Genomic DNA, 25,517 nt, shown 5'->3' with positions numbered 1-25,517 from the left:
GACTTACACAGGCTCATAGCATTGGGTCCTGAACCAGAACATGAGACTTCATCTTAGCAATCTCACTTCTCCAAGGAGAACCCTCCTATTTCAACAGGGCCTAATCCGAGGTTTTTCGACATAAAATCCCAAATCACACTGAAATCTAAATGTGTGTCACGCTCATTACCACATGCATACCTAAACATGGCTGAACAGGAATGAGTCTCTCTCATCAGCTGTATTTCAACCAGCCCTGAGGACTCCTCCAGAAAGAGATGTCTGAGTCCCAACCACTAGCACCTGTGAATGTTGCCTTATTTGGAAATAGATGTAAGAGCCCTATGTTTCTCCGATATGCCTTAACTGTCTAACTGTATGAGTACAGTGGCAGAAACAAAGATGCATAGCATATTGTGGATATACAGAGGATTAGGCATAATGCTATTAAGGCTCATAGCGTAGTACTTGTCATATAGGAAAGACTTGAATTTGGAAACTATTATGTAATGCTAGGAACGGGGCATATTCACCCCTCTCACCATGCTCCTCTGCCCATGTCCATTGCTAATTCCTCCTTAAGTTTTAAATGGGATCGGTCAAAGCCTGGGGCATTCATTGAGCTATGTTTTAATTGTGAACAGAGCTGCTGTCTTAAAGTTCAAAGCTCAGGCACAATCTTAAAAATCTTCTTACTCCTTAGAGGACCCGCTGAAGACAATGAGACATGAGTATGGTTTCTTATGATGTCTGGAGATTCAGTAGAATGTCTTAGGAATCAATGACCTTTCCTAAGGTCCATCCTATAGGAAGGATACAGGGCCATACAGAAAGAAGGGGATGATCTTACTCATCACTGGTATTCTCTATATAGAATACTTTACAGTGTGTAAATTACCCCTCATCATCGTGTGGTCTTTTTGGTTGTTACCACATCATTGTCTTAACAAACAGGGAAGATAATTACTCATCTGTGATGGACTGAAAAATGTTCCCCCCCCTCCACCAAGGTGTCCCCATTCCTAATCCCTGGAACCTTTGAATGTGCCCCTTACATGGTAAAAGGAATTTTGCAAATGTGACTAAATTAAGAATATTAAGCTAATCCTAAATTATCCAGGTGGACCTGATATAGTTACAAGGATCCTTACAAGTGGGGGGGGGCAGGAAGTCAGGGAGGAGAGAAGAGTTCACACTGCTAGTTCTGAAGATAAAGGAAGGGGTAGCAGGTCAAAGAATGCAGGCATCCTTCAGTAGCTGGGGAGGCAACGGGAAAGATTTACCCCTGGAGCCCTTAGAAGGAATACGGCTCTGCCAACACCTTAATTTTAGACTTCTATCATCCAGAACTATAATATAATCAATCTGTGTTGTTTGAAGCCACTACAATTGTGGTAATCTGTTGTAGCAGTAATAACAAACTAATATACAGTCTAAAGCATTTTGAAAGACAGAAAGCCCTTTGAAGAAGCACATTATGCCAAATCTGGAATCATATGGACCATCTGGGTCAAATAGAGGACATCAAGACCTGTGCTTAAGTGTCCCAGAATACTGGCCCAGGAGATCCAAGCACATCTTCACTTTTCTAAGAATATTTCCTATTAAGTAATTGACAATATGGAACTTTCACAAAAATCTATTCCTTTCTTCTTTCCTTCCATCCTCCCTTCTTTTCTGAAACAGATAGGTGGGTACGTAGGTAGATAAGTAGATAATAGATAATAGATAATACATAGATAAAGCCTTTTGTGCACTTCATAAAGCAAAGTTCTTGCCTTCAAGAAGCTTACCTGGAATGAGATGAGATTGAGGGGGTTTGAACAGTCAATAAATATACATCTAAATAGGGTTAAGGAAAAGGGAACCAGAGTGTTGTGGGGAAGCAATTGACCATTAGCAATATCCCAGATAATCCTTAAGCTATAGTTGGCCTGGCTGGTGACTTCACTTACAAGAAGATGTAACTCTGAACGTGCCACCTCTCACATGATGTCTTTGGAGGGCAAGTTCTTGATAACATCAGTGAGTTCCAACTCTGCTTCACCTGTGCCCAATTCCTTGGAGTCAATGGAACTAGCAGTTTGGGACTAAGATGAGAACAGAAGCTGGAATCTGGGCACGGCCTTGGCCCTCCCACTTCTTTTTCTTGTTCTCTTAACCCCATCTTCTTGGCTTTGATAGGAATGGTTAACAGCTTGGATGGAGGTGAGGGGATTAATTGTCAAAAGGAAATCAAGTAAATGAGCAGTATTTCTCCGTCCCAAATGCCAGTGGGGATGTGATGGATGTGAAGGTCTGCAGCTTGCTGTAGGTGGGCAATTGCACATGAATAAAATTGCAAGGAGGAAAGAGTTCAGCTGGGACAGTAAATAGATGCACAAGAACATCTTGATACCTTCAACATTTTGAGATCAATGGCTTCCATTGCCTGCCACATATGGGTAGGAGGGCTCCCATGCATGCACATTTTTATGAATCCCCCAGGATTCATAGTTTTATGACATATGAGAGGCATATTGTTGCTTTCTTAGTACCCTTAAAAACCATCTGAAATAGAAGACAACTGCACTTAAATTTCTGTTAAGTTAGATTCCCTAATTTAACAGAAAATGCTATGTAATAGCAATAGCAAGCACTAAATGGGTTGTATACGGCTGTAGCTATTAGGAGTTCCCAGGGAGCCTCAGTGTGCAAAACCCTCTGCCTTCACAACCATTGATCCTCATTCACTTAATTAAAGGCGGATTGCATCTTTACAAACTTACTTGTCTTCAGTGTCCTCACCTCTTCCAGTTTCTCTAGATTACCACAGTCGATTTTGAAAGCTACCAGGACTTCCTCCTTAGCTCAGGGATTAGAACATAAAGAGAGGCTCATTGAAGTTATTTTCCTTTCCTAAGACACTTAAGATTTGACATTAACCCTTAATAAGATAATTTGCATTTTATGTAAAAGGTCACGGAGAGAGGCTCAATGAAATACAGAAAGCTGCTCTTAGTGGAATTTCAGGATGAAATGAAAGGACCTTCCTGGTATTTGTCAAAATACACCATGAAGTGACTGGTGACTTGGCCCAGATGTAGGACTGGCTTGCATTCTGGGCTTCCCAGTGGAACAAACGAGCTTATGTTGACTACTTTAATTATCATTTATTTATTTATTGGTATGGATAAAGGGAATTCAAATACCCAGCCTTCACTCATTTCTGACTTGGAGGTGCCTAGTATTTACCAAACCTGGGGCTGCACACTCTCATAGACTCTATAGCTTCATTTTCATAACAATTCTGTGAAAGACATATAATGTCCCCCAAAATTAGAGAGGAAGAAAATCAAAACCCAAAGGAAGTCAGTAACTTCTCCCCTCCCCCCACCAACCATGAGGTCAGTACTTCAGAGTCAGATTCAATCAGGCCATTTGCTTCTAACTCAAATATCTCCTGCAGGAGACCCCAGCTGCCTCCCTTAGAAAACAATTTATATCTGTCACCATCTTTTCCACTCATGATCACCCTTTTCTTCTTCATCTTCCTTCTCAGTTATCATTTATTAGGTGCTCACTATATGCCTGACAGTGCACTAAGCATGTTGCATGACTAATTTTATTTTTACCATGGGAAAGGTAATTTCATTACCTTCTCCATTCTGCAGATGAGGAAATTATGGCTGTTTACATTCGATTGTGTAATTATAACCTTATTCTGACATACAAAGACAGGACCAATGGGCGCTCCTGGTCTATTTCCATATCTTTGTAATGTCAGCAGTGTATCAGGTGTAGACGGTTAAATGTATCTTAAAGTTTTCTAGGTATGATAGAGATACGTTATGTCTCCTTTTGCATGGCTTTTGCATAAACAATTATTATCTGTCAGTTCCTCCTGACTCTTAGCCAAATTCTCTCCTGCTATAATAAAAGACCATTTCATCTTATTTGGCCCCCAGAAATGGCAGAAGTTGGTGTTGCCTACCTTCCCTGCCTTCTTCAAAAGATAGACTTCATGTGTTCCTGTGACACGTCAGCTGTATGGCACGTGGCAATCATTACAGCTCCTGGGAAAACTCATACTATGAATAAAAGTAATGTGAGAGGAAGAGGGGGCTTTTGTTCCTTAACTGGACTGTGAAGTTTAGGGTAAGAAATAGAACATCTTTTTAGGGTCATTCTCCAGAAACCTGTGGAGTTGCTATTGCACCAATCAAGAACGTGTGGTCATTTTTCTGCCTCCAAGGTGCAGTTGCTGATGTGTATCTGTTTCTGCCCTGGCACAAAATAGACCAGAACAGAAAGTTTGCATCTTGGCCCCTCCATGGGAGCATTCAACAGAACCCTTGGTTAAGTGAACAAGAGGAGCCAGACTTCTCCCAAAATTGCAGGTGCCTATGAGGCTCTGGCGATCCTCTCATAGGTTCTGAGTGCAGAAGCTGGACAGTATTAGAAATAGATAACTCCAAGATTATAAGACAAGAGTCCCACTCTCAGTTGCTCAAAGTCTCATAATCCAATTTAATTCAATTCACAGACATGTGCTGGGTACATATGTTGTGCCATTGACCATGCTTGCTTCGGAGGTAGGCAGATAATTAAAACTTAGCACCTACTCTAAAGGAGAGAATGGATATGTGTCTGCACTAACAAAAATACAGGGAGAAAAGTGACAAATTCCAGAGAAAAGTTAGTAATGTGCAACTGTCATACTTGGTGAGGGAGTGATTGATTCTGAGTTTGTGGAGGAGAAGAAATTTGCAAGGGGCTTTCAAGGATGGGGAAGATTTCAACACTCAGAAAATGTTCCTCTGGGTGGAGAAAATAGCAAGAACTAAACCAAAGAGAAAAAGGAACTTGAAGCACAGTGGGGTGTGTGATTTGGCTCAAGCATCTAGTACTGAAGGGTCAGAGTGGAAAAGCAGCTAGAGAGACAGATGGATTTAATCTCCTTATTTTTTTTTTTACTTGAATGCAGGTTGGAAGTTTGGATTTCATCTATCGACCCATATAAAAGCCACTATAGCCAACATATAAGAAGATATATACATATTGGAGATATGTCTACATATATCCAATATACTGATAAATATATATATATATATATATATATATATATATATATATATATATCTTTAATAATCTTTAATATAGGGAACATATATCCAATATGTATGTGTGTGTATATATATATATATTCAATATAGGGAACCATTATGATCTTTGATGAAGGGATTAGTATAATAACGGAGCAGGGAATGCACTTTATCCCAGACATCTTGCTAGTTGCTTGAAATACATGACAACAATCAATAATAATCCTACTAAGGAATCTATATATACTTAAAAAAATAGAAATACTGAAACCTAGGGGTCAGGGGGACTTGTATCTTGAAAAGTAGGCCTTCTGAATCATGTATATTTGACTGTAAAATCATTTCCTCTTTCTTCAATATTATTCTGTAGTTTGGGAAACCAAATGGCAGGTGTGTGAGCAAGGATTGAAATGTGATGTAGGCAGAGACCAGAGGAAGGAAGACAGGAAATCAGTGTATATAGTATGGACACTGAAGACAGGGAGGAGGGTGACAAGGGATGTGGAGGAGAGAGAACATATTGAAATGATGTCCTGAGACAGCCCTGAAGGGTTGGCATGTGATTGGCCATGAAAGGGTAAAGGGGGTAGGAGAAATCAATACTGTTTCAAAGCCTGGGGTATAGAGAAGTCTTGAGGGTTTTTAAGTGCCCTTGAGGCCCTGGCATTCCAAAGCTATAAGTCCCTGGAATCTTGTGAGCACTCACCAGGGCATCCTTTGACTTCAAGTCAGTGGGACTAGACAATTTTCTAGGCATGGCTATAGAAAGCTACAGGCCAGACTCACTAGCCTGTCTCCACAGGGTCTCTCCAAAGATCTACGAGAGCTTTGCAGAAAGTCATCCATTTTCTCTGCCAGCTCCTTTAAGGCCTAGAGGCTGGGACATCTTGCTGTCACCAACCCAGCTGTGAAGTCCAAATGCCAAGGGAATTAGTTCTGCTTCCCTCTGGAAGGAAAAGGGGAATCAAGGCACCCAGTGACTGAGAGTGCTTGTTTGTATCTAATTTATTACCACTTCACTGCCCGGAAGCATGTGGGAGTATGTGAGGGAAGTCTCCCACTGCTATGCTCAAAGCGAATGCTTCAGGGACTTTGGGGGCCCAGGCAAAAGGAACCATCTGATGATTACAGACATTGCCTCAAAGATGGAATCACCACTAGTTAGCTCATTAGGGCTCTGGAGGCGACATAATTTATAAGCCTGTTGTGCACAGTATTTTCACAGACTCACAAAGCAAAACCTGAAAGAATGATTTGTTTCTTTTATCCTCTATGACTAATACAGAAGGAAATAAAGCAGTAGAGACGTGTCTTCTCGACTCCAAATGTCCATGCCAATCACAATGAATCGTTTTGCTATATGGGACTTTAGATTACACATTATCAATAAGGCATTTTGTGGGCAAACAGCTGAAAGCTGGAAGGTTTTTTTTTTTTTTTTCCTTAAGGGGTCATGAGAATAAACTCACATGGTAAAGGAGAGAATTCAATTCATTATTTTAATTAGGCACCTACTGGAGGTGGTGATAGATTAAATGAACATAGCCTCATCCATAAAGGATTTTCATTTCAGCAAAACCAGACAAAGCAGGTATTTATCAGCAAAACTGACCAGGGTTGTAATGGAATGGATGAAAACAGTGCATACTTGCAAAGCATAGAATATGAGCTCAGTGGAGGGAAAAACAAATTTTGTTTGATGATGGTTCCACAGAGGGGGTGACATTTAACCTTGATCTTGACAAATAAATAATGGCTAGAAAAGATGTCCCAGGCAGAGGGAACAGCTTGTGCAAAGGCTTGCCTCATCTCCTCTAGGTGAGCATCACTGGTGCACATCTACTAGAAAATACAGAAACATAGGCCCCTCTGCACTTACTATAATGGTCTGATATTTAGCAACTCACAGAACTTCTGCTAGGCTGTTTCCAGATTTGAGTTGTCTCTTCTCCTTTAAAATTCCTTCACCCATAGCATTTTTGACATGGTATACTTAAAGTACTTCACAAAATCATGATATACAAGGAGAATTTAATCACGTTACTTCTATTGGGATGCTTCTTCAGGCATTTGTTCAAGCTGTTAGGTATTTATTAGAGGCCTTGTACATATAAAGCACCATGGCAATAAGATCTAAGATGTAAGGCATTGATCCTCAAGTAACATAAAGTCTAGGTGTGGAGATAAGTCATAGACATATTAATCATAAAAGACTTAAAGAGATCAGAACAAAGTGAGGTGGGCTCATGTAGCTGATGGATTCCCACACCAGTTAAACTGACAATTATGAGTACAGGGAGAAAAGGAAGTATTGTGAAAAGGGGAGAAACAAATAAAAGTTTAAATATTTAATGAGCACATTTCCCTCTCAAAGGATTAAGTCATATTTTGCTGGAAAACAGGGGCAATGACTAATTGATGGCCCCATCTTACCAGAAGGAGAATGGGAAAGAAGGAAAGCCTACATTCTAAAATCAATGTAAAGGAAGAAAGCTGTGTTCAGCATGAATTCCCCTTGAAAATCTACTGGGAATTTTGAGAACCAGTGTGCCTACAATTCTGTTATGCCTAACAAAACCAGTTAATTTCTTCAGTTTTAAGGAGATTGTCATTTCTTGGGTTGAGCAATGAAGTACTGGGCTCAGAGCTGTACAAAAATAATACAGATTGTAAGATACCAGAGCCATACCAAAATGCAGAAGATGATCACAATGAGAGACCAAGAGGCTTGAACATTTGAGATTACCAAAGGTAAGAACAGATTCCAAATCACAGCTACAACCCCTTGAGGATATGCTTGTAGAGTTAAATCATTTTAAAATTACATTGTCATTTTTGTTTGAAAAGTGTCTGTTCATGTCTTTTGCTCATTTCTTTACTGGATTATTTTTGGGTTTTGGGCATTAAGTTTGGTAAATTATTTATAGATTTTGGATACTAAGCCTTTATCTAATATGTCATTTGTAAATATCTTCTTTCATTCTTTCAGTTGCCTTTCAGTTTTGTTGATTGATTCCTTCACTGTGCAGAAGCTTTTTATCTTGATGATGGCTAACAAACACATGAGAAAATGCTCAACATCACTCATCATCAAGGAAATACAAACCAAAACCACAATGAGATACCACCTCACACCTGTCAGAATGACTAAAATTAAAAACTCAGGCAACAACAGATGTTGGTGAGGATGAGGAGAAAGGGAACACTTTTGCACTGCTGGTGTGAATGCAAGCTGGTGCAGGCAATCTGGATAGTAGTATGGGAGTTCCTCAAAAAAAATAAATAAATAAAAACAGAACTATCCTACAACCCAGTAATTACATTACTAGGTATTTATCCAAAGGATACAAAAATGCTGATTTGAAGGGGCACATGCACCCCAATGTTTATAGCAGCACTATTAGCAATAGCCAAATTATGGAAAGACCCCAAATGTCCATCAACTGATGAATAGATAAAGAAGATGTGGTATGATGTGACAAAAGGGGCTACCATATAATGACCATATAATTTCTGGTATGTCGTCTGCCATCAGAGAGATGGAACATTGGTAATCATGTTAGAAAAAGATCTTTATTTTCCCTTTCAAAATAAACACTTTGTCTCCTCTCTAAAAAAAAAAGAAGATGTGTATATATACATATATATATGAATATTTATATATGAATATAAATATGAATATATATAGGAATATTATATATAGGAATATTATATATAGGAATGTATATATATATAGGAATATTATATATAGGAGTATAAATATATATATATATATATTATATATATATATATATATATTTATATATAGGAATGTTACTCGGCAATGAAAACGAATGAAATCTTGCCATTTGCAACAACATGGATGGAACTACAATGTATTATGCTAAGCAAAATAAGCCAGTCAGAGAAAGATAAATACCATACCATATGATTTGGCTCATGTGGAATTGAAGAAACACAACAGATGAACATAGGGGAAGGGAAGGAAAAATAAGATAAAAACAGAGGGCGACAAGCCATAAGAGACTCTTAAATACAGAGAACAAACTGAGGGTTGCTAGAGGGTGTTTGGGTGGGGGATGGGCTAAATGGGTGATGGGCATTAAGGAGGGCACTTGTTGGGATGAGCACTGGGTGTTATAAGCAAGCAATGATTCACTAAATTCTATCCCTGAAACCATAGTACACTAAATGTTAACTAACTTGTGTTTAAATAAAAATTTAAAAAACGCACAAAATTACATTGTCATTTTAAAATTATCAGTTTCTTTCTATCTTTTTTGACAGACCCGAGTGAATGTGGTTGTCAGGTAAGTTACAATGCACAGAAGAGACAAGTCTGCAGTATTGCAGGGCAGAGATGTAGAAAGAGTACTAGGCTTTGAGCTAGGGAATAGGAGTGCAACTCTCATCATCAACAAGTAAATGAGTTTGCACATATTGCCCAATCACTCTGAAATTCAGACTCCTCACCCACAAATGAATGAAGTATTATAAGATGGTATCTAGGTAGACTTTTATCCCTAGTATTCAGTGATTTCCTCATATTATCAGAAAAGCTTCTTGTAATCAAGTCATTGGCTTGTGGGCTATATTAGATTGGTGATTATACTGGAAATTATATGGAACATTTTCTTCCAGCTGTATTTTAAGAATCAATTCAGATTCTAAACTCCACGTTTTTTCAAACCTATTGCACTGACAAAGAAAAATTCTTGAATCTCTGAAGGGTAGGTGTTAGACAACTGGCTCATGCAAGTGTCTAGAATTCAGCTATTCTAAGAGCACCAGTACAGTAACAGCTGATAAAGAGTGATGGTGAAAACCCCATTGTTTAATTCATCAAAATTAGGCCCAAGAGAAAGCAATGGGATTGAGAAACAGCAGTGATGCAGAGGCCAGAGTCTAGAATCCAGAATCCAGGATCCAGAATCTGATGGTCTGGTTTAAGTCCCAGCTCTACACATCTAGCTGCACCATACAAGGCAATTTACTGCGTCTCTGTCATTCCTACTTTCCTGTTCTGTAAAATAGAATGAACGAAGATGATGGGGCACCTGGGTGGCTCAGTCAGTTGGGCGTCCGACTTCAGCTCAGGTCATGATCTCACTGTTCATGGGCTCGAGCCCCGCATTGGGCTCTGTGCTGACAGCTCGGAGCCTGGAGCCTGCTTCGGATTCTGTGTCTCCCCCTCTCTCTGCTCCTCCCCCACTCACGCTCTGTCTCACTCTCTCTCAAAAATAAATAAACATTAAAATTTTTTTTTAAAAAAGAACGAACGATGATTAAATTCATAATGGCAATAATGGTGTGACTCATAGCGTTGTGGTAAAGTTTGTACAAAAAGAGGTACATGAATATTCGTAGCAACAAGAACACTGGAAGGTTTTGAAGGTGACATCCCCCACAAGTCCTAGCATGACTGAAATGCTGACTGAAAGTTAACTGATTGATGGCTCTTCTAATTTCCTTAAGCCTACGAAAATGCTGTGGACATTTAACAAATATAATCAATTCATGAATGACAAATTTCAAACTCCCCTTTACCAGGTTTAATGGTGTGCCCCTAACCAGTGACAGGACCCTGTTTCTGCTGTTCCTATTTTCAGCAGCTATCACCTGGCTATCTAGAGCAGAGATAACTAAGGAAGGATAAAGACAGGAAAAAGGATTTGGATGGCTTTAGATAAAAGGGCATTGTGTCTGGCAGGACCCCATCTCTATGGCACAGACATCACAAGGGGTGTTTTTGGTCCACCCAGACATGAAGTCATTTAAGTGGGATGCTGAGCCAGTGACTTATCTTCACAGACAGAGTTCACACAGAGTTATTTCTGTTTGCGACACCATTGTTACTAAGAAAGGGTTTTTAGGACTGAGATTCCTTATGCTATAGATAAAAGGTCCCCAAAATATGACATCACTTGGCCAATCTCCAGCCAAAATGTCAGAAAGACTGTTTTAGAAAATAATGCCAGAGATTTTATACCTCTTATGTGCCTATTTGAACTGAAGAGCCCCAGGGGAGCCGTGTCAAAGTCAGCACGTGTGGCCTACACCATCTCCCCACATCCCACACACAAGTTCCCTATCTTTTCCCTCCTGCAATAGTTCCTCTGATCCATGGGCACACTCGTATTACAGAATGAATATTCTCCTTCCTCCTAGTGAAGACAAAGCAATCCTATGGCACAGAAATCAGCACAGTCTAGGTCAGGGGTCAGCAAGCATTTCCTGAAAAGGGCCAGATAGTGTTTCAGACTCGGTGGTCCATTTACAGTCTATGATGACAGCCCCTATTCCTCCTCCATCCTTTCTTCCTCTGCCTCCTCCTTCTCCAACCCTTTAAAATTATAAGAAAGGTTCTTAGCTTACAGGCTATAGAGACATACAGCGAGTTGGATTTGGCCTGCTGACCATTTGTATGCCGACACCTAACCCAGGTGGTGAAATACTAAAGAGCAATAGTGGTAATACAGAATTACAGGATTTCTGTTCGGATATAAAAAGTTGGGGGCACCTGCGTGGCTCAGTCAGGTAAGCGTCTGGCTCTTGGTTTCAGCTCAGGTCATGATCTCAGCGTTTCATGAGTTCAAGTCCCAAGTGGGGCTCTGAGTTGGCAGCATGGAGCCTGCTCGGGATTCTCACTCTCTTTCCCTTTCTCTGCCCCTCCCCCACTGGCACTGTGTCTTTCTCTCTCAAAATAAAGAAAAAAGCTTTTAAAAAGGAAAAATTTGTAAGAATCCATCACTCTCATTGCAGTGATAAGAACAATCTGGATAAACTACAAAATCATGGTTGTTACAATCAGAAAACCCATCAGAAATGTGTTACACCCAAATGAACTAAATTCTAGATAGAAATAAGTCCTTCTAGAAAAGGGGAGTGCTTCCATTGCTTTCATCTATGATGTCTGGAAAGAGGAGGAGGAACCTACCATCTATGGATAAAGATGGAAAAGTTCGATGTCTGAGGAGATTTTAGGGGCGGAGTGGGCAATGTGAAGATCTGTAGCTCCAAGGAACCTCAGCCATGGAACAAGTCTGCCTATCCTTCCAACATTCAGGGCGAGAACTGAGAAAACCCTCTGAGGGATTTTTGTATTTTGAGGCAATGGATGACAAAACCTGGAGCAGAGGAGTGCAAAGCAGAAGACTGAAAGCTGAAGATGGGGCAGGAGACTGAAAGATTTCTTTCTGAGCCTCCTCTCCACATACCTTCATGGTGTTAACAGGTCTCTGAAGGCTGAGAAAACCAGCAGGAAGAGAATAATCTCCCAAAAGGCAGAAATCCAAGAACATCCTTGAAAGAATAGAGAACTCTCCAGAAACCCACAAATCTCACAGACTTTAATGTAGAGAGAGATTTTCCATAGTTGGGAAAGCTGGTGAAGGGGCTATGAACCATAGAGATCTCCACAGTCTCCCTAAGTGCTCAGATCCCCAGCCAGTGGAAGAAAATTCCCTGATCTGGATTTCAGATCACTAGAAGCCAGTGGTGTTCTGGTTCTAAAGAAAATAAACATAAAACCCAGACCTAATTAAGCTACAGGTAGATTGACAAGCTTCCATGTTAGCAGCCTTAGAGAAGAATGTGTGACTTTTTCTGGGAAAAGTATTTACTTCAGTCCCTAAAGTTTTTTTATATACAATACCTGATATTGAGTAACAATTAGGAGACATGTGAATAATGAAGAAAATGTGAAGTTTAGATAAAAAAGCAGAACTAGTGATGGCAATGTAATGGATATATCATATCAAGACTTTAAAATACACATTTTAAAGGGTTTAGTGGAAAGTTGGACATGTGCTTTAAAAAGAGGAATCAAAACAAAAATTCAAACTGAAATATGAAAATAAAAATTCTGATATATCACTGATGAAAAATTTATTTGATGGGATTATCAGCTGACAGATTACTGGAGGGGAAAAAAATCCATGAATCTAAAGGCAGTTTAATTGAAATTATCTAAACTGAAACACCAAGTGCAAAGGAGTGAGAAAAATTAAGAGGATAAGACATCACTTATGGGGCAATGTCAAAGAGTCTAACGTGTAATTGGAGTTGCAGAGGAGAAGCGAGACAAAATAGGACAGAAACAATACTTGATGAGACTGTGAACGACAATTCTCCAAAATTGCTAAAATATACCAACCCAAGAAACCTGATAAAGGTGTAGTAGGGTTTAAATAAAGAAACCACAACTGGACCCATGATATTCAAACTGTTAAAAAGGAAAGATAAAGGAAAATCTTAAACACAGCTAAAGAGAATGATGCCAGCACGCAAAGATAAGATTGATGGCTTATTTCTCATTAGCAAAAAATAGAATCTAGGAAACAATGGTATACTTTAAAAGGTTTAAATGAAAAAAAAAAAAAAAACAACAAGAAATAAAACAAAAATAACTGTCAACCCCAAATTCTTTATCCAGCAAAAAGAGACTCCAAATAAAGGTGAAGTAAAGTCATGTTAAGGCATCATGCCTACAGAAAATATTAAAAGAAAATTTTCCATCAAAGTATGGAAATACCAGTTGGAAAACTAGATCTGTAGGAAGGAATGAAAGGACTGTAAAGGGGATAAATTGTTTTATATTCCTATTGTGGTATAAATTTTCCCCAAATTGACCAATATATTCAGGGCAACTTCACCCCAGCAGACATTTTCTATAGAAATGAACCTAAAATATATATGAAAATACAAAGACTCAGAATAGCCAAAATAATTTAAAAAAAAAGATTAGAGGACTCATTACCTTATTTCAAGACTCATTATAAAGCTGCAATAATCAGGGGCACCTAGGTAGCTCAGTCGGTTAAGCTTCTAACAGTGCAGGTCACGATCTCACAGTTAGTGAGTTTGAGCCCTGTATCAGGCTCTCTGCTGTCAGTGCATATCCCACTTTGGACCCTCTGTACCTGCCCTCCACCCCCGCCTTTCTCTCTCTCTCAAAAACAAATAAACATTTTAAAAAAAAGGTGTTTAAGAAATTAAATAAACCTGCAATAATCAAACAGTGTATACTGACATGAGAATAGATATACAGATCAATGGAACAGAATAGAAAGTTAAGAAATAGACCCACACATATGCAATAAAATTTTCAACAAAGATGCCAAGCTAATAAAATAAGGGAAAGGATAATCTTCCAACAAATTATTTTGGGACATTTGGATATTTATATGCAAATATTTTAACCAAACCCTTACCTCACACCATATGCAAAATTTCACTTGTAATGGACCATCGAGCTATGTCTATAGAGGCTTTGAAGAAAATATAGAAGAAAATCTTCATGACAGTAAGTTAGGCAAAAAATTTTGGGAAAAGACATAAAAAGCACAAACTATAAAATAATTTGATAAATTGTATATCATAAAAGTTAAAAACTTCTGCTCTTTAAAAAATACTGTTAGGAAAACAAAAATCTAGACATGAAATGGGAGAAAATATTTGCAAAGCACATCTTTGAAAATGCATATATATATATATGTATATATATATATACACACATATATACATATATTTTATATAATTCAATAAAATAAAAACCATAAAAATGGCAAAAATATTTTAATGGACATTTCAGCAAATAAAGATATATGAATGTCAAATAAGCAGATGATAAGATGCTCAACAGTGTTGGAAAATGGAAGTTAAAGCTAAAATGGGATACCTCTGGATGAGCACTGGGTGTTGTATGGAAACCAATTTGACAGTAAATTTCATATATTAAATAAATAAATAAATAAATAAATAATTTTTTAAAAAGACAAAAAATAAATAAATAAATAAAATGGGATACCTCTACATATCTATTAGAATGAGTAAAATTACAAATTATTATAAACCAGGTTTCTATGAACAATTTTGTACAATATGTTTGCAGCCATATTTTTCCATTCTCCTTGGGTAAATACCTGAGAGTCAAATGGCCACAAGATAATGACTGTACCATTCATATTTCCATCATCAATGTATAAGAGTTCTAGTTGCTCTACATTCTGGCTGTCATTTGGTATAGTCAGCCTTTTTAATTTTAGCCACGATGGTGAGTATGAGATGGTATCTAATTATGATTTTTATTTACATATCATTGATAACTAATGATGTGTTGCACTTTGTGGGCTTACTATAATTTGCATATTTTCTTTTAAGAAATATCTGTGCAAGATTTTTGCTCATTTTTGTGGGGTTGTCTGTATTTTTGTTATTGGTTTGTTAGGGTCTCATTATATATCTTTTATGGAAGTCTATCATCTATATGATGTTTTGCATATATGTTTTCTAGTCTGTGGCTTGGATATTCATTTACTTAGCGGTATCTTGATGAGCATAGTTTTTAGAAAGTTTTATAAAATCCAATATGTCAAAAAATTTTATTTCATGGTTAGATTTTTTTTATGTCTTATCTAACAAATACATTCTTTTTAAAATATTTCTTTATTTTATTTTTGAAAGAGAGAGAAAGAGCACAAGGGGTAGGCAGAGAGGAGAGGGAGAAAGAGAATCCCAACAGGTTCTGTGCTGTCAGCACAGAGACCAATGTGAGGCTTGATCTCACAAATCATGAGATCATGACCTGAGCCGAAAATAGAGTCAGATGCTCAACTGACTGAGCCATCCAGGCTCCCCTAACAAATACATCCTTAATCAAAGTGACAAAGTTTTCCTTCTAGGATTTTTTTCTAAAATATTTATGGCTCTCTTATACATTTATATCCATAATATTTCTATGGAGTTCATTTCTGTGTAAGGAGGGAAGGTATAAATATTCATTTATTTCCAAAACCATTTGTTAAATTCCTAATTCCATTTAATTTAATATCTACTTTTTTATTTTATCAAATACTAAGATAGGAGTATCCACATATATACAAACATAACTGTGAATTTCTCTCTATTTTTCAGTTCCATAGTTTTGGTTTAATGTATTTCAAGCTCTAATTATATAAAATATATACAGTATTTAAACATTAATATTTATATTAAATAATTAAGATATATATATTTAGAACAGTTATGTTTTCTTGGTGACTTCACCCCTTTACCTTTTTGAAATATATCTCTTTATGACCTCGTAACATTTCTTGTTTTGAAGTGTACTTTATATGATATTAATATAGTGCTCCAACTTCCTGTTGATTAGTATTAATTTTAATGATAGAAACATATTTTAAGTCAGTCTTCCAATTACTGTGACTAATTGGGCAAGGTAATTTTTATGCATAATTGAACATTTAGAAAACATCCATTTTTCCTCCTTCCAAAAGACTATGCATTGTGAACTTATATGAGAAAGTCCCAGACGCTGATCAGAAAGCCATTAAGTCCCTTCTTCTGTAGAAAATCACCCTTTTAACTTGCTCCTTTTGAGAAGTGAGTAAGTGATGCTTCTGCTGGACTAACTGGAGAAAGACAGGAAGTAAAGCCCATTTTCAGACTTTGGCAGGGTAACTGTAGGTTTATAGGAAAGCCTCTTTACTAAAGGTAAGTCTCAAACATATTACCAAATAATCTTCAATTGAAAAGTAATATATCCAAAATACCACATCAATACAGAAATTACTTTAAAATTATCCCAAACACATGGTCTTGCTAGCCAGGAAAGTAAACAATCTTCTATCACATAAAGGCTGCTTCTTTCTTGGAGGTGATTTAATTATGTTGATGGATAACTTCTATTAGTGCTTTCTCTATGCCAAGCACTACATTATATATTTTACATACATCATTATCGATTACTCCTCAGAAAAACCCCATGAGATAGGTACTACTATTTTACTACTGTAATTGTCTTTTTACAATTTAGGGAATGGAGGCTTAGAGACACTAAATAACTTTACTAAATTTATCCAGATAATAAGAGATATTTTACTTCAAAACTCAAGTTCATTGATATTTAGTTCTAATATAATCAAAATAGTTAAATTTTGCATAGACATAGAGTTTGAGTACGTATCTGTGTGTGTGTGTGTGTGTGTGTGTGTGTGTTGTCAGTGGTATTTTGCCAATAAAAAAATATAATATAATGACAATGTTGTTTCACACTGACTTTTCCATCAGTTGAAACTTCCTAATACCTGTACATCATCTGTGTTTTAGACACAACACTGTAAGTGTAAATAGCCATATGTATCTATGTCTCTTTTGAACTTAAATGTAAAACTCTACAAATATCTCTATCAATGTTAAGTATGTCATTATAGACTTTTAATATTATCCCTTTATCCAATACATCATTTGCAAATATCTTCTACAATTCAATAGACTGCCTTTTAGTTTTGTTGATTGTTTCCTTCATTGTGCAGAAGCTTTTTATCTTGATGAGGTCCTAACAGTTCATTTTTGCTTTTGTTTTCCTTGCCTCCAGAGATGTGTCTGGTAAGAAGTGCTATGGCCAAGGTCAAAGAGGTTGCTGCCTGTGTTCTCCTTTAGGGTTTTGACAGTTTCCTGTCTCATATTTGGTTCTTTCTTCCATTTTGAATTTATTTTTGTGCATTGTGTAATAAAGTAGTCTAGTTTCACTCTTCTGTATGCCACTGTCCAGTATTCCCAACACCATTTGTTGAAAAGACTGTCTTTTTCCACTGGATGTTCTTTCCTGCTTTTTCAAAAATGAGGTAACCATATAGTTGTGGAGAAGATATTTTCAAATGACATACTGGATACAAGGCTAGTATCCAAAATCTTTAAGGAATTTATCAAACTCAAAACCCCAAAAATAAGTAATCCAGTTAAAAAATGGGCAGAAGACATGAAGATACACTTCTCCAAAGAAGACATACAAATGGCTAACAGAGACATGAAAAAATGCTAAACATCACTCATCATAGGGAAATACAAATCAAAACCACAATGAAATACCACCTCACACCTCTCAGAATGGTTAAAATTAACAACTCAAGAAACAACAGATGCTGGGGATGATGCAGAGAAAGGGTAACCCTCTTATACTGTTGGTGAGAATACAAACTGGTGCAGACACTTTGGAAAACAGTGTGAAGGTTCCTTAGATGGTTAAACATAGAACTATATGTTCATAGAACCTATGAGCTGGCAATTGCACTACTCGTATTTATCCAAAGGATACAAAAATACTGATTCAAAGGGGTATGTGCATTCCAATGTTTATAGCAATACTATCAACGATAGGCAAATTATGCAAAGTCCCCAAATGTCCATTGACTGATGAATGGATAAAGAAGATGTGGTATATATAGGGGCCTGGGTGGCTTAATCAGTCAAGATTCTGACTCTTGGTTTCGGCTAAGGTCATGATCTCACAGTTTGTGGGTTTGAGCCCTGCATTGGGGTCTGCACTGGCAGCATAAAGTCTGCTAGGGATTCTCTCTCTCTCTCTCTCTCTCTCTCTCTGCCCTCTCCCCCTGCTTGTGTTCTCTATCCTTTACTATCTGTCTCAAAAAATAAATAAATAAACATTAAAAAAAATAAGATGTGGTATGTGTGTGTGTGTGTGTGTGTGTGTGTGTGTGTGTGTGTGTATATATATATATATAGAGAGAGAGAGAGAGAGAGAGGAATATTACCTAGCCATCAAAGAGAATGAAATCTTGCCATTTTCAATGATGTAGATAGAACTAGCATATATTAAACTAAGCGAAATAAGTCATTCAGAGAAAGAAAAATACCATATGACTTAACTCTTATGTGGAATTTAAGAAACAAAACAGATGAACATAGGGGAAGGGAAGGAAAAATAAACTAAGATAAAAAGTAGAGAGGGAGGCAAACCATAAGAGACTTAACCATAGAGAACAAACTGAGGGTTGCTGGAAGGGAGGTGGGTGGGGGGATGATCTAAATGGGTGATGGGCAATAAGTATGGGACTTGGGTGTTATAAGCAAGTGATGAATCACTGGGTTCTATTCCTAAAACCAACACTACACTGTATGTTAACTAACTTGAATTTAAATAAATAAATAAATAAATAAATAAATAAATAAATAAATAAATAAACAAACAAGTAAAATCTTAGAAGGAAAACAAACAAAAAACAAAACAAAAGTGTCATTAAATCATTCCACATCTTTTGCCTTACCGAACCCTAATTTAAGAATTTTCTCCTCTCTCACTAAATTGGTATTTTTTTTTTAAATAAATGCATTGGCCTTCGCTTATTAATCTCATTTTGAGTTAGAGTATATGAGATTGTAAAGTGGTTAAAAGCAGTAATGGAAACATTTATTTATGCCAGTAGAATATCCATACATATGCATATACATGTGTACGTGTTTAAAAAGTTTCTCTGATTGCCAAGTGTGTGATGAAAAGACCCCGTATGAAACATGGTTCCTAAGTTCTGCGGTGACAATACACAGGATAGAGCTAGGTTTCTGTACAGTGTGTTCACATTCTCCACTCATGTGAATGGTCAGAATGAAAAGCATAAAGCTGGAAGAAATCTTAGAAATCTCTGAAGTCCTATGCCACTTACAGTAGTCAGAATAAGCTACACTGTGTCCCCTTAACAAACAAACAAACAAACAAACAAACATGCAATGTCAATAGTTTCACACCTAAACATGTATTTGCTGTTTTCATAATAGATTTTTCAACCAAAAGTTCAGTATCTTCTCCCTAGGGCAACTCTCTTCATGTGGTAACTCAGGTACTTCTTTTTTTCTTCTTCTTCTTCTTTATTCTGAGTTGTATGGTGTTTTGTTTTTTTTATTTTAGATACCAGTGTAATTAGCATCTGATTTGGATGATTTAAAATTTTTTTCTTCTCTTTTCTTTTTTTCTTTTTTTTTAACATGAAATTTATTGTCAAATTGGTTTCCATACAACACCCAGTGCTCATCCCAGCAGGTGCCCTCCTCAATGCCCATCACCCACTTTCCCCTCCCTCCCACCCCCCCAACAACCCTCAGTTTGTTCTCAGTTTCTAAGAGTCTCTTATGGTTTGCCTCTCTCCCTCTCTAACTTTTTTTTTCCCCTTCCCCTCTCCTATGGTCCTCTGCCAAGTTTCTCAGGATCCACAGTAACTTAGGTATTTCAATCTGGTTCCATCTTGTGGCTGCTTTACCTCAACCCATACTCCTCACAATCACTATAGCAAGAAAAGGAAGACCAAAAATCTGTTCTTAACTACACACACAACACTTCTGATCACAGCGTGTTTGTTCAGAACTATCCACAACTATAAGGGAAGCTGAGGCATATAGAGGGGCATATGAAATATGTGGAAATCAAAAATATGGGACTTTGTCCCATGGTATTATTTTAAATATAATTCTATAGATCCTCTGTAAGTTGAAATATTTCCTCAAAAATCACTGGGGGAAGAGATTATCCAGTACAGTGTTCCACCTCTTGCTTTACACGTGTTCTACAAAGATCTCTTCTCGGTTGACTGAAAGCTCATTTTGCTATTACCCCCATTGGCTGCCATATTCTTTTATATTTTTGTTTCTCAGGAAATTACTATTTTATTCAGCCTACACTCTTTTTAAAATTTTTTTTATGTTTTATTTTATATTTGAGAGAGAGAGAGAGAGAGCAGGGAAGGGCAGAGAGATGGAGACAGAATCTGAAGCAGGCTCCAGGCTCTGAGCTGTCAGCACAAAGCCTGACGTGGGGCTCGAACTCACGAGCAGTCATATCATGACCTGAGCCAAGGATGGACACTCAACTGACTGAGCCACCCAGTGAGCCTAGCCTACATTCTTGAATTGGAATAATAATTGTTAGTACTAAACAATAAAATGCTGATTTATTGATGACTACTCACTATTATGCTAAGTGTTTTGTATATATTATTGCATCTAATTCTGATAATACATATGAATTAGATTCTATTATCTCTATAGGTGAGGAAATTGGGGATTAGAAAAGATTAATTAATTTATAACCCATTTGCTCTTACTCTTCTTGGAACCATAACTCCCCAGGGCTACCTGTTTGGATCCTGATATTAGTTTATCATCTTTTGCATCCATGACTTTCCCATTCTGTCTAGATTTTACCAAAGCTGGGAAACAAGTCCCAGACCACCCAGTGCTTCGACTCAAGCAGGGAAGTCTTCAGTAAGATCCAGGCAGCTAACCCAAGGACATTGCTAGGTGACGGCCTCTCCTTTCTATGCGCTTTTATTTGAATTTTCACAAGGATCTGCCTGTGCCTGGATGGTGCACATGGAATGTTGCAAATGAGAAACTTTCATTCTAGGCCAGGAGAAAGGTGTGCTGAAGACCAAACACACATATACACACCCCCTCGGGTGCAAAAAGAACAAAGGAGCTATGTTCTTCCAGTGCCCAAAAGGAGAGACCATGTGCAGAAGAGGTACCTTCCAAATCTGAAAATAAACAAAATGAAATAACTTAAGCTTAAAACCATAAAAATGGACAGTCCTGGTACAAACCTGGATTGAAATGGGCAAGATAATGCAAGGGACTTCAAAGGAAATGAGGACAGTTTCATAAAATCGAACAGAACATTCAGCTCTCTAATAATTTGGTGGGGTTACTTGGCCTTTCATTTATTCAACAGTCATTTGCTGCATAATCTACTATGTGCAAGGTACTGTGAGCATATTGCTGGGTTACTTGGCATTGTTCCCATCACAAGTAGTAATGCTGCATTTTTATAACTGAATAGAGGCCACTACTAATATAATCTTGGTCACCAGTGTATTGATTGATGGAAATTAAGCCCCACTGAGACTACTTAGATTCAAGCTCATAAGCCGAAAGCCAGTCTTATAACTTCATCATTTTGTCTTCCAGTTCACCCACACGGCCCTCAGACATGCAAGCACCTTGTGCTGGACAGTGATGCAGTGCCCAGATCCCCTTCCACAGTCAGAGATGTACCGCCCCAGCTGCTGGAAATGCTGCTGGCAGACGGCCCTTATCTGTCAATCCTTTTTGAGAGGACCTCTTCTGAAAGGAGTCACTTTGTCAGAGGGCCTGCCATCCAGGACTGCTTGATGCTTAGGGATAATGTCCTGTCCCTTTTGGCCCAACTCAGGACAACTGTGAAGGGCCATCTCATCCTCAAAATTCCCCACAGTGTCAACCAAGGATTCTACTGAGACTGTATTCTAGCATGACATCTCCCACCTCCCAACCCTACTTCCTTCCCTTCCCTTCCACATGTATTGATTCCAAAAACACCCCAGAAGAAACAACAACTGTGTGCTAATTTTCATATCAGACTGGTTTATGGGGAATCCAACCCATCACACAATTTCTACTTGGGGCAACACCTCTGGAACCCAGCCTGTTCTTCCTTGTGCTTCTTTCCCAATGTTGCCTAAGTCGCTGAGGTGTCTTTGCCTGATTATTTCACCTGATCTGCTCTGTTCTCTTTAGTCCTTCCTTCCTATCTCTGTGAAATGCTTGTCTTACCACAATCCTTGTCAGAAATTCATCTCTTCGTATTTTATCCAACAAGGTACCTAAAAGTCTACATTTCACATACCAGGGCTTACAAAAATCTGTATTTGTTCTCAATTTCAGAAGATCCTTGAGGTCTTGAGCAGGGCCTACTATGGGGGTGGAGGGGATGAGATAGAGCCTCTAGAACATTCCATTTGAATGTCCTCAAACAATTCTAGAAAGGCAGAAAACTGTTGAGGACAATAACTACAGCATGAGGTATCAGGTGATAAAATCTATAAAAAGAAGAACAGATAACATGCTTGAAAGCTTGAAAGAGGAACTTCCACCTGAGAAGAAATTTAAAAAAATGTTACAGAGTGAGCAATATTTTAGTTAAACTTCAAAAGCTAAGAATGATTCGTGCATGAAATCAGGAGAAGAAATTGTTTCAGGATATGAGAAAAACAGTATGAACAAAGACACAGAGGGAAGAGAATATGGAGTATGTAAGGGATGCCAGCATGACGTGTGGAGTATAAAGTATTTATAGAGGAACAATGAGAAAGAAAATTGAAAAAAATTCAACTGTGATAAAAGTGTTCCAAAATTTAAATTTATTTAAATTTACACACACACACATATCTGAATGGACAGAATATAGAAATCCTTCGTACTTGAAAATATGATACTATGCTAAAACTTTAAAATTGGACAAAAATGGGAGAGGTGTTATGTTATCCCCCTTTAACAAATAATAGAATAGAATGTGTCTCTAATGATATTTTTTCACTAGGCCCATAGAGTTCCACTTCCAATTTTGTGTTGGTTTCGAAGGGAATTATTTTGGAGGGAATTATATAGAGAGCTATAAAAGCAGAACTCTGACCCCCTCATTAAAAGGATTCCAGGGGCGCCTGGGTGGCTCAGTTGGTTAAGCATCCAACTTCAGCTCAGGTCATGATCTCACAGTCCGTGAGTTCGAGCCCCGCATCGGGCTCTGTGCTGACAGCTCAGAGCCTGGAGCCTGCTTTGGATTCTGTGTCTCCTTCTCTCTCTGTCCCTCCCCTGCTCATGCTGTCTCTCTCTGTCTCAAAAACAAATAAAAACATTAAAAAATTTTTTGTTTTTAAATAAAAATATTAAAAATTAAAAAAAAGAATTCCAGATCACTTCTCTGAAGACCATATTTTTTGTCTAGATTCAACAATACTTCATGGTACCACCTTTCACCCAGTCACTTCACCCAGAGTCCTCAAAATAACCCAATCCCTTCCTCTTCTGAATCTAGCACATAAATCTCTTGGCTACAATACTCAAGCTCCTTGAAGGCAGAAGTTATGAATGAATCACCTGTATAATCCCAATACTTAGCAATAATAAAACAAAATGTGCTCACTAAATGCCAGCTTAATAAAGGAATGCATTACATGACCTGTTTAATAGCTAATACCTCCATGATACAGAATTTTCCCTGAGGGAGCTCCACTGAGTCTGGAATCTATTTACATATCTAAAACTGTATTTGTTTGTGAGCCACACAGAACAACTTTTGCTCTTCGGGTGCAAAGGAGATTTGTTAGAAAGATAACAGAGTAGTCACAAATTTAAATGAAAAATTAAATGCTTTAACCTCAGGAAAAACAACCAGGGAACTATAAAGACCTCAATATTAGGAGTTTGCTAGACTTTTTGCCAGGCTGATGACCCCAATGTGACTACAACTCTCAACCCCTGTGTCTATCACGGTGATGCCAAATCTTAAGCGGGAGAGTTTGGTTGTTCCAGCTTAATAAAAGAACCCTTTTCCTCACTTCAACATACTTGGGAATCCAAGGTAAGAAGGACATGGCTACCGAGAGGAGTCATCTGGGTATAGGCAGGGCCCCCCGAGTGTGCCTTCTCTATCCCACCTGCCTCGGAATACTCACACTTGCTTCTCAGTATGATCGTGTCTAATATGGAGGATTTACATCTATGTGTCAAATGCTGCCTAGTGTTTTACACACATCTGCTCACTTAATCGTCATATCAGCCTACAATGTGGGACAACTATTTGTCTCATTTCAAAGACGAAGAAACTGAAGTACAGTGAAAACAACTTATGCGAGATTACCCACTGACCATTTAACAGAGCCTGGATTTAAATCCAGGCACTTTTTACTTAAGAGCCTGCACAATTAACTAATATGCTAGAAGACTGAGAGCCGGGGCCATGTGATCCATTGCCCAGCTCTCTACAGAGTCTGGACTCAGAAACCATATTAGAAAGTTTTCAAGAGCCACTACACATCTTTCCTCTCTTCACGTCCCAACAGTACAGAATATAGAGCTGGCTCCTGGGAGGCTCCTAATAAAACTTGCTAACTGATTCCATAAAATGTGGGCCCCACCCACCTTGTCAGTGCTCACGTCCCAGTCCTTTCAGAGCAGCAACACATTCCTGCTTTCATTAAATACTGCTGTGATTGGGTTTAACCTCCACCCCACCACCTCTATTTCCTGGAGACTTCCAGTATTACACTAATATTTGGAAAATGTGGATGTATCTTTTAGTCGTTAGTTTATTCATTTAAATGAGCCTACCAAGTGCCACCTACCTAAAAACTGCCAGAAAAACAGGGTCAAATAATCCTAACCCACTGTCCCCAAGGAAAACCACATAGCCAGATGGGAGAAAATAACATGTAAGCCAAATATAACATGTAAGAAGTTGAGTAAAGAACTCTCACCATCTCCCACCCTATAACCACCCACCCAACAGCATCCATATTCAGTGATGGACATCTACCTTCCCTGTCACTAAGATGAACTATGCATACCTCCAGCCTAAACCAACCCTCACCTTGTACAGCATACCATCTCTCTCACCTACGCAAGGGCAACTCTCCAGCAATGCAACATTCTTCTATCATCAACTTTTCCTGATGGATTATTCCTGTCACATACAGCCATGTTATTCTTCCTTCCAAATTAAAAAATATATATATAAATATAAAAAAACTCTCCCTCTTAAACCACTCTTGCTGCCTTGCTGTCCCATATTTCTCTGCTCCCCTTCATAGTAAACTCCTAACTGTTACCTAATTCCTCTCATTTTCTCTT

This window comes from Panthera tigris, chromosome F2 (assembly GCF_018350195.1).
Source record: "Panthera tigris isolate Pti1 chromosome F2, P.tigris_Pti1_mat1.1, whole genome shotgun sequence".
NCBI lineage: Eukaryota > Metazoa > Chordata > Mammalia > Carnivora > Felidae > Panthera > Panthera tigris.
The sequence above is the reverse complement of the archived record's forward strand: the minus strand, read 5'-3'. Positions refer to the sequence as shown.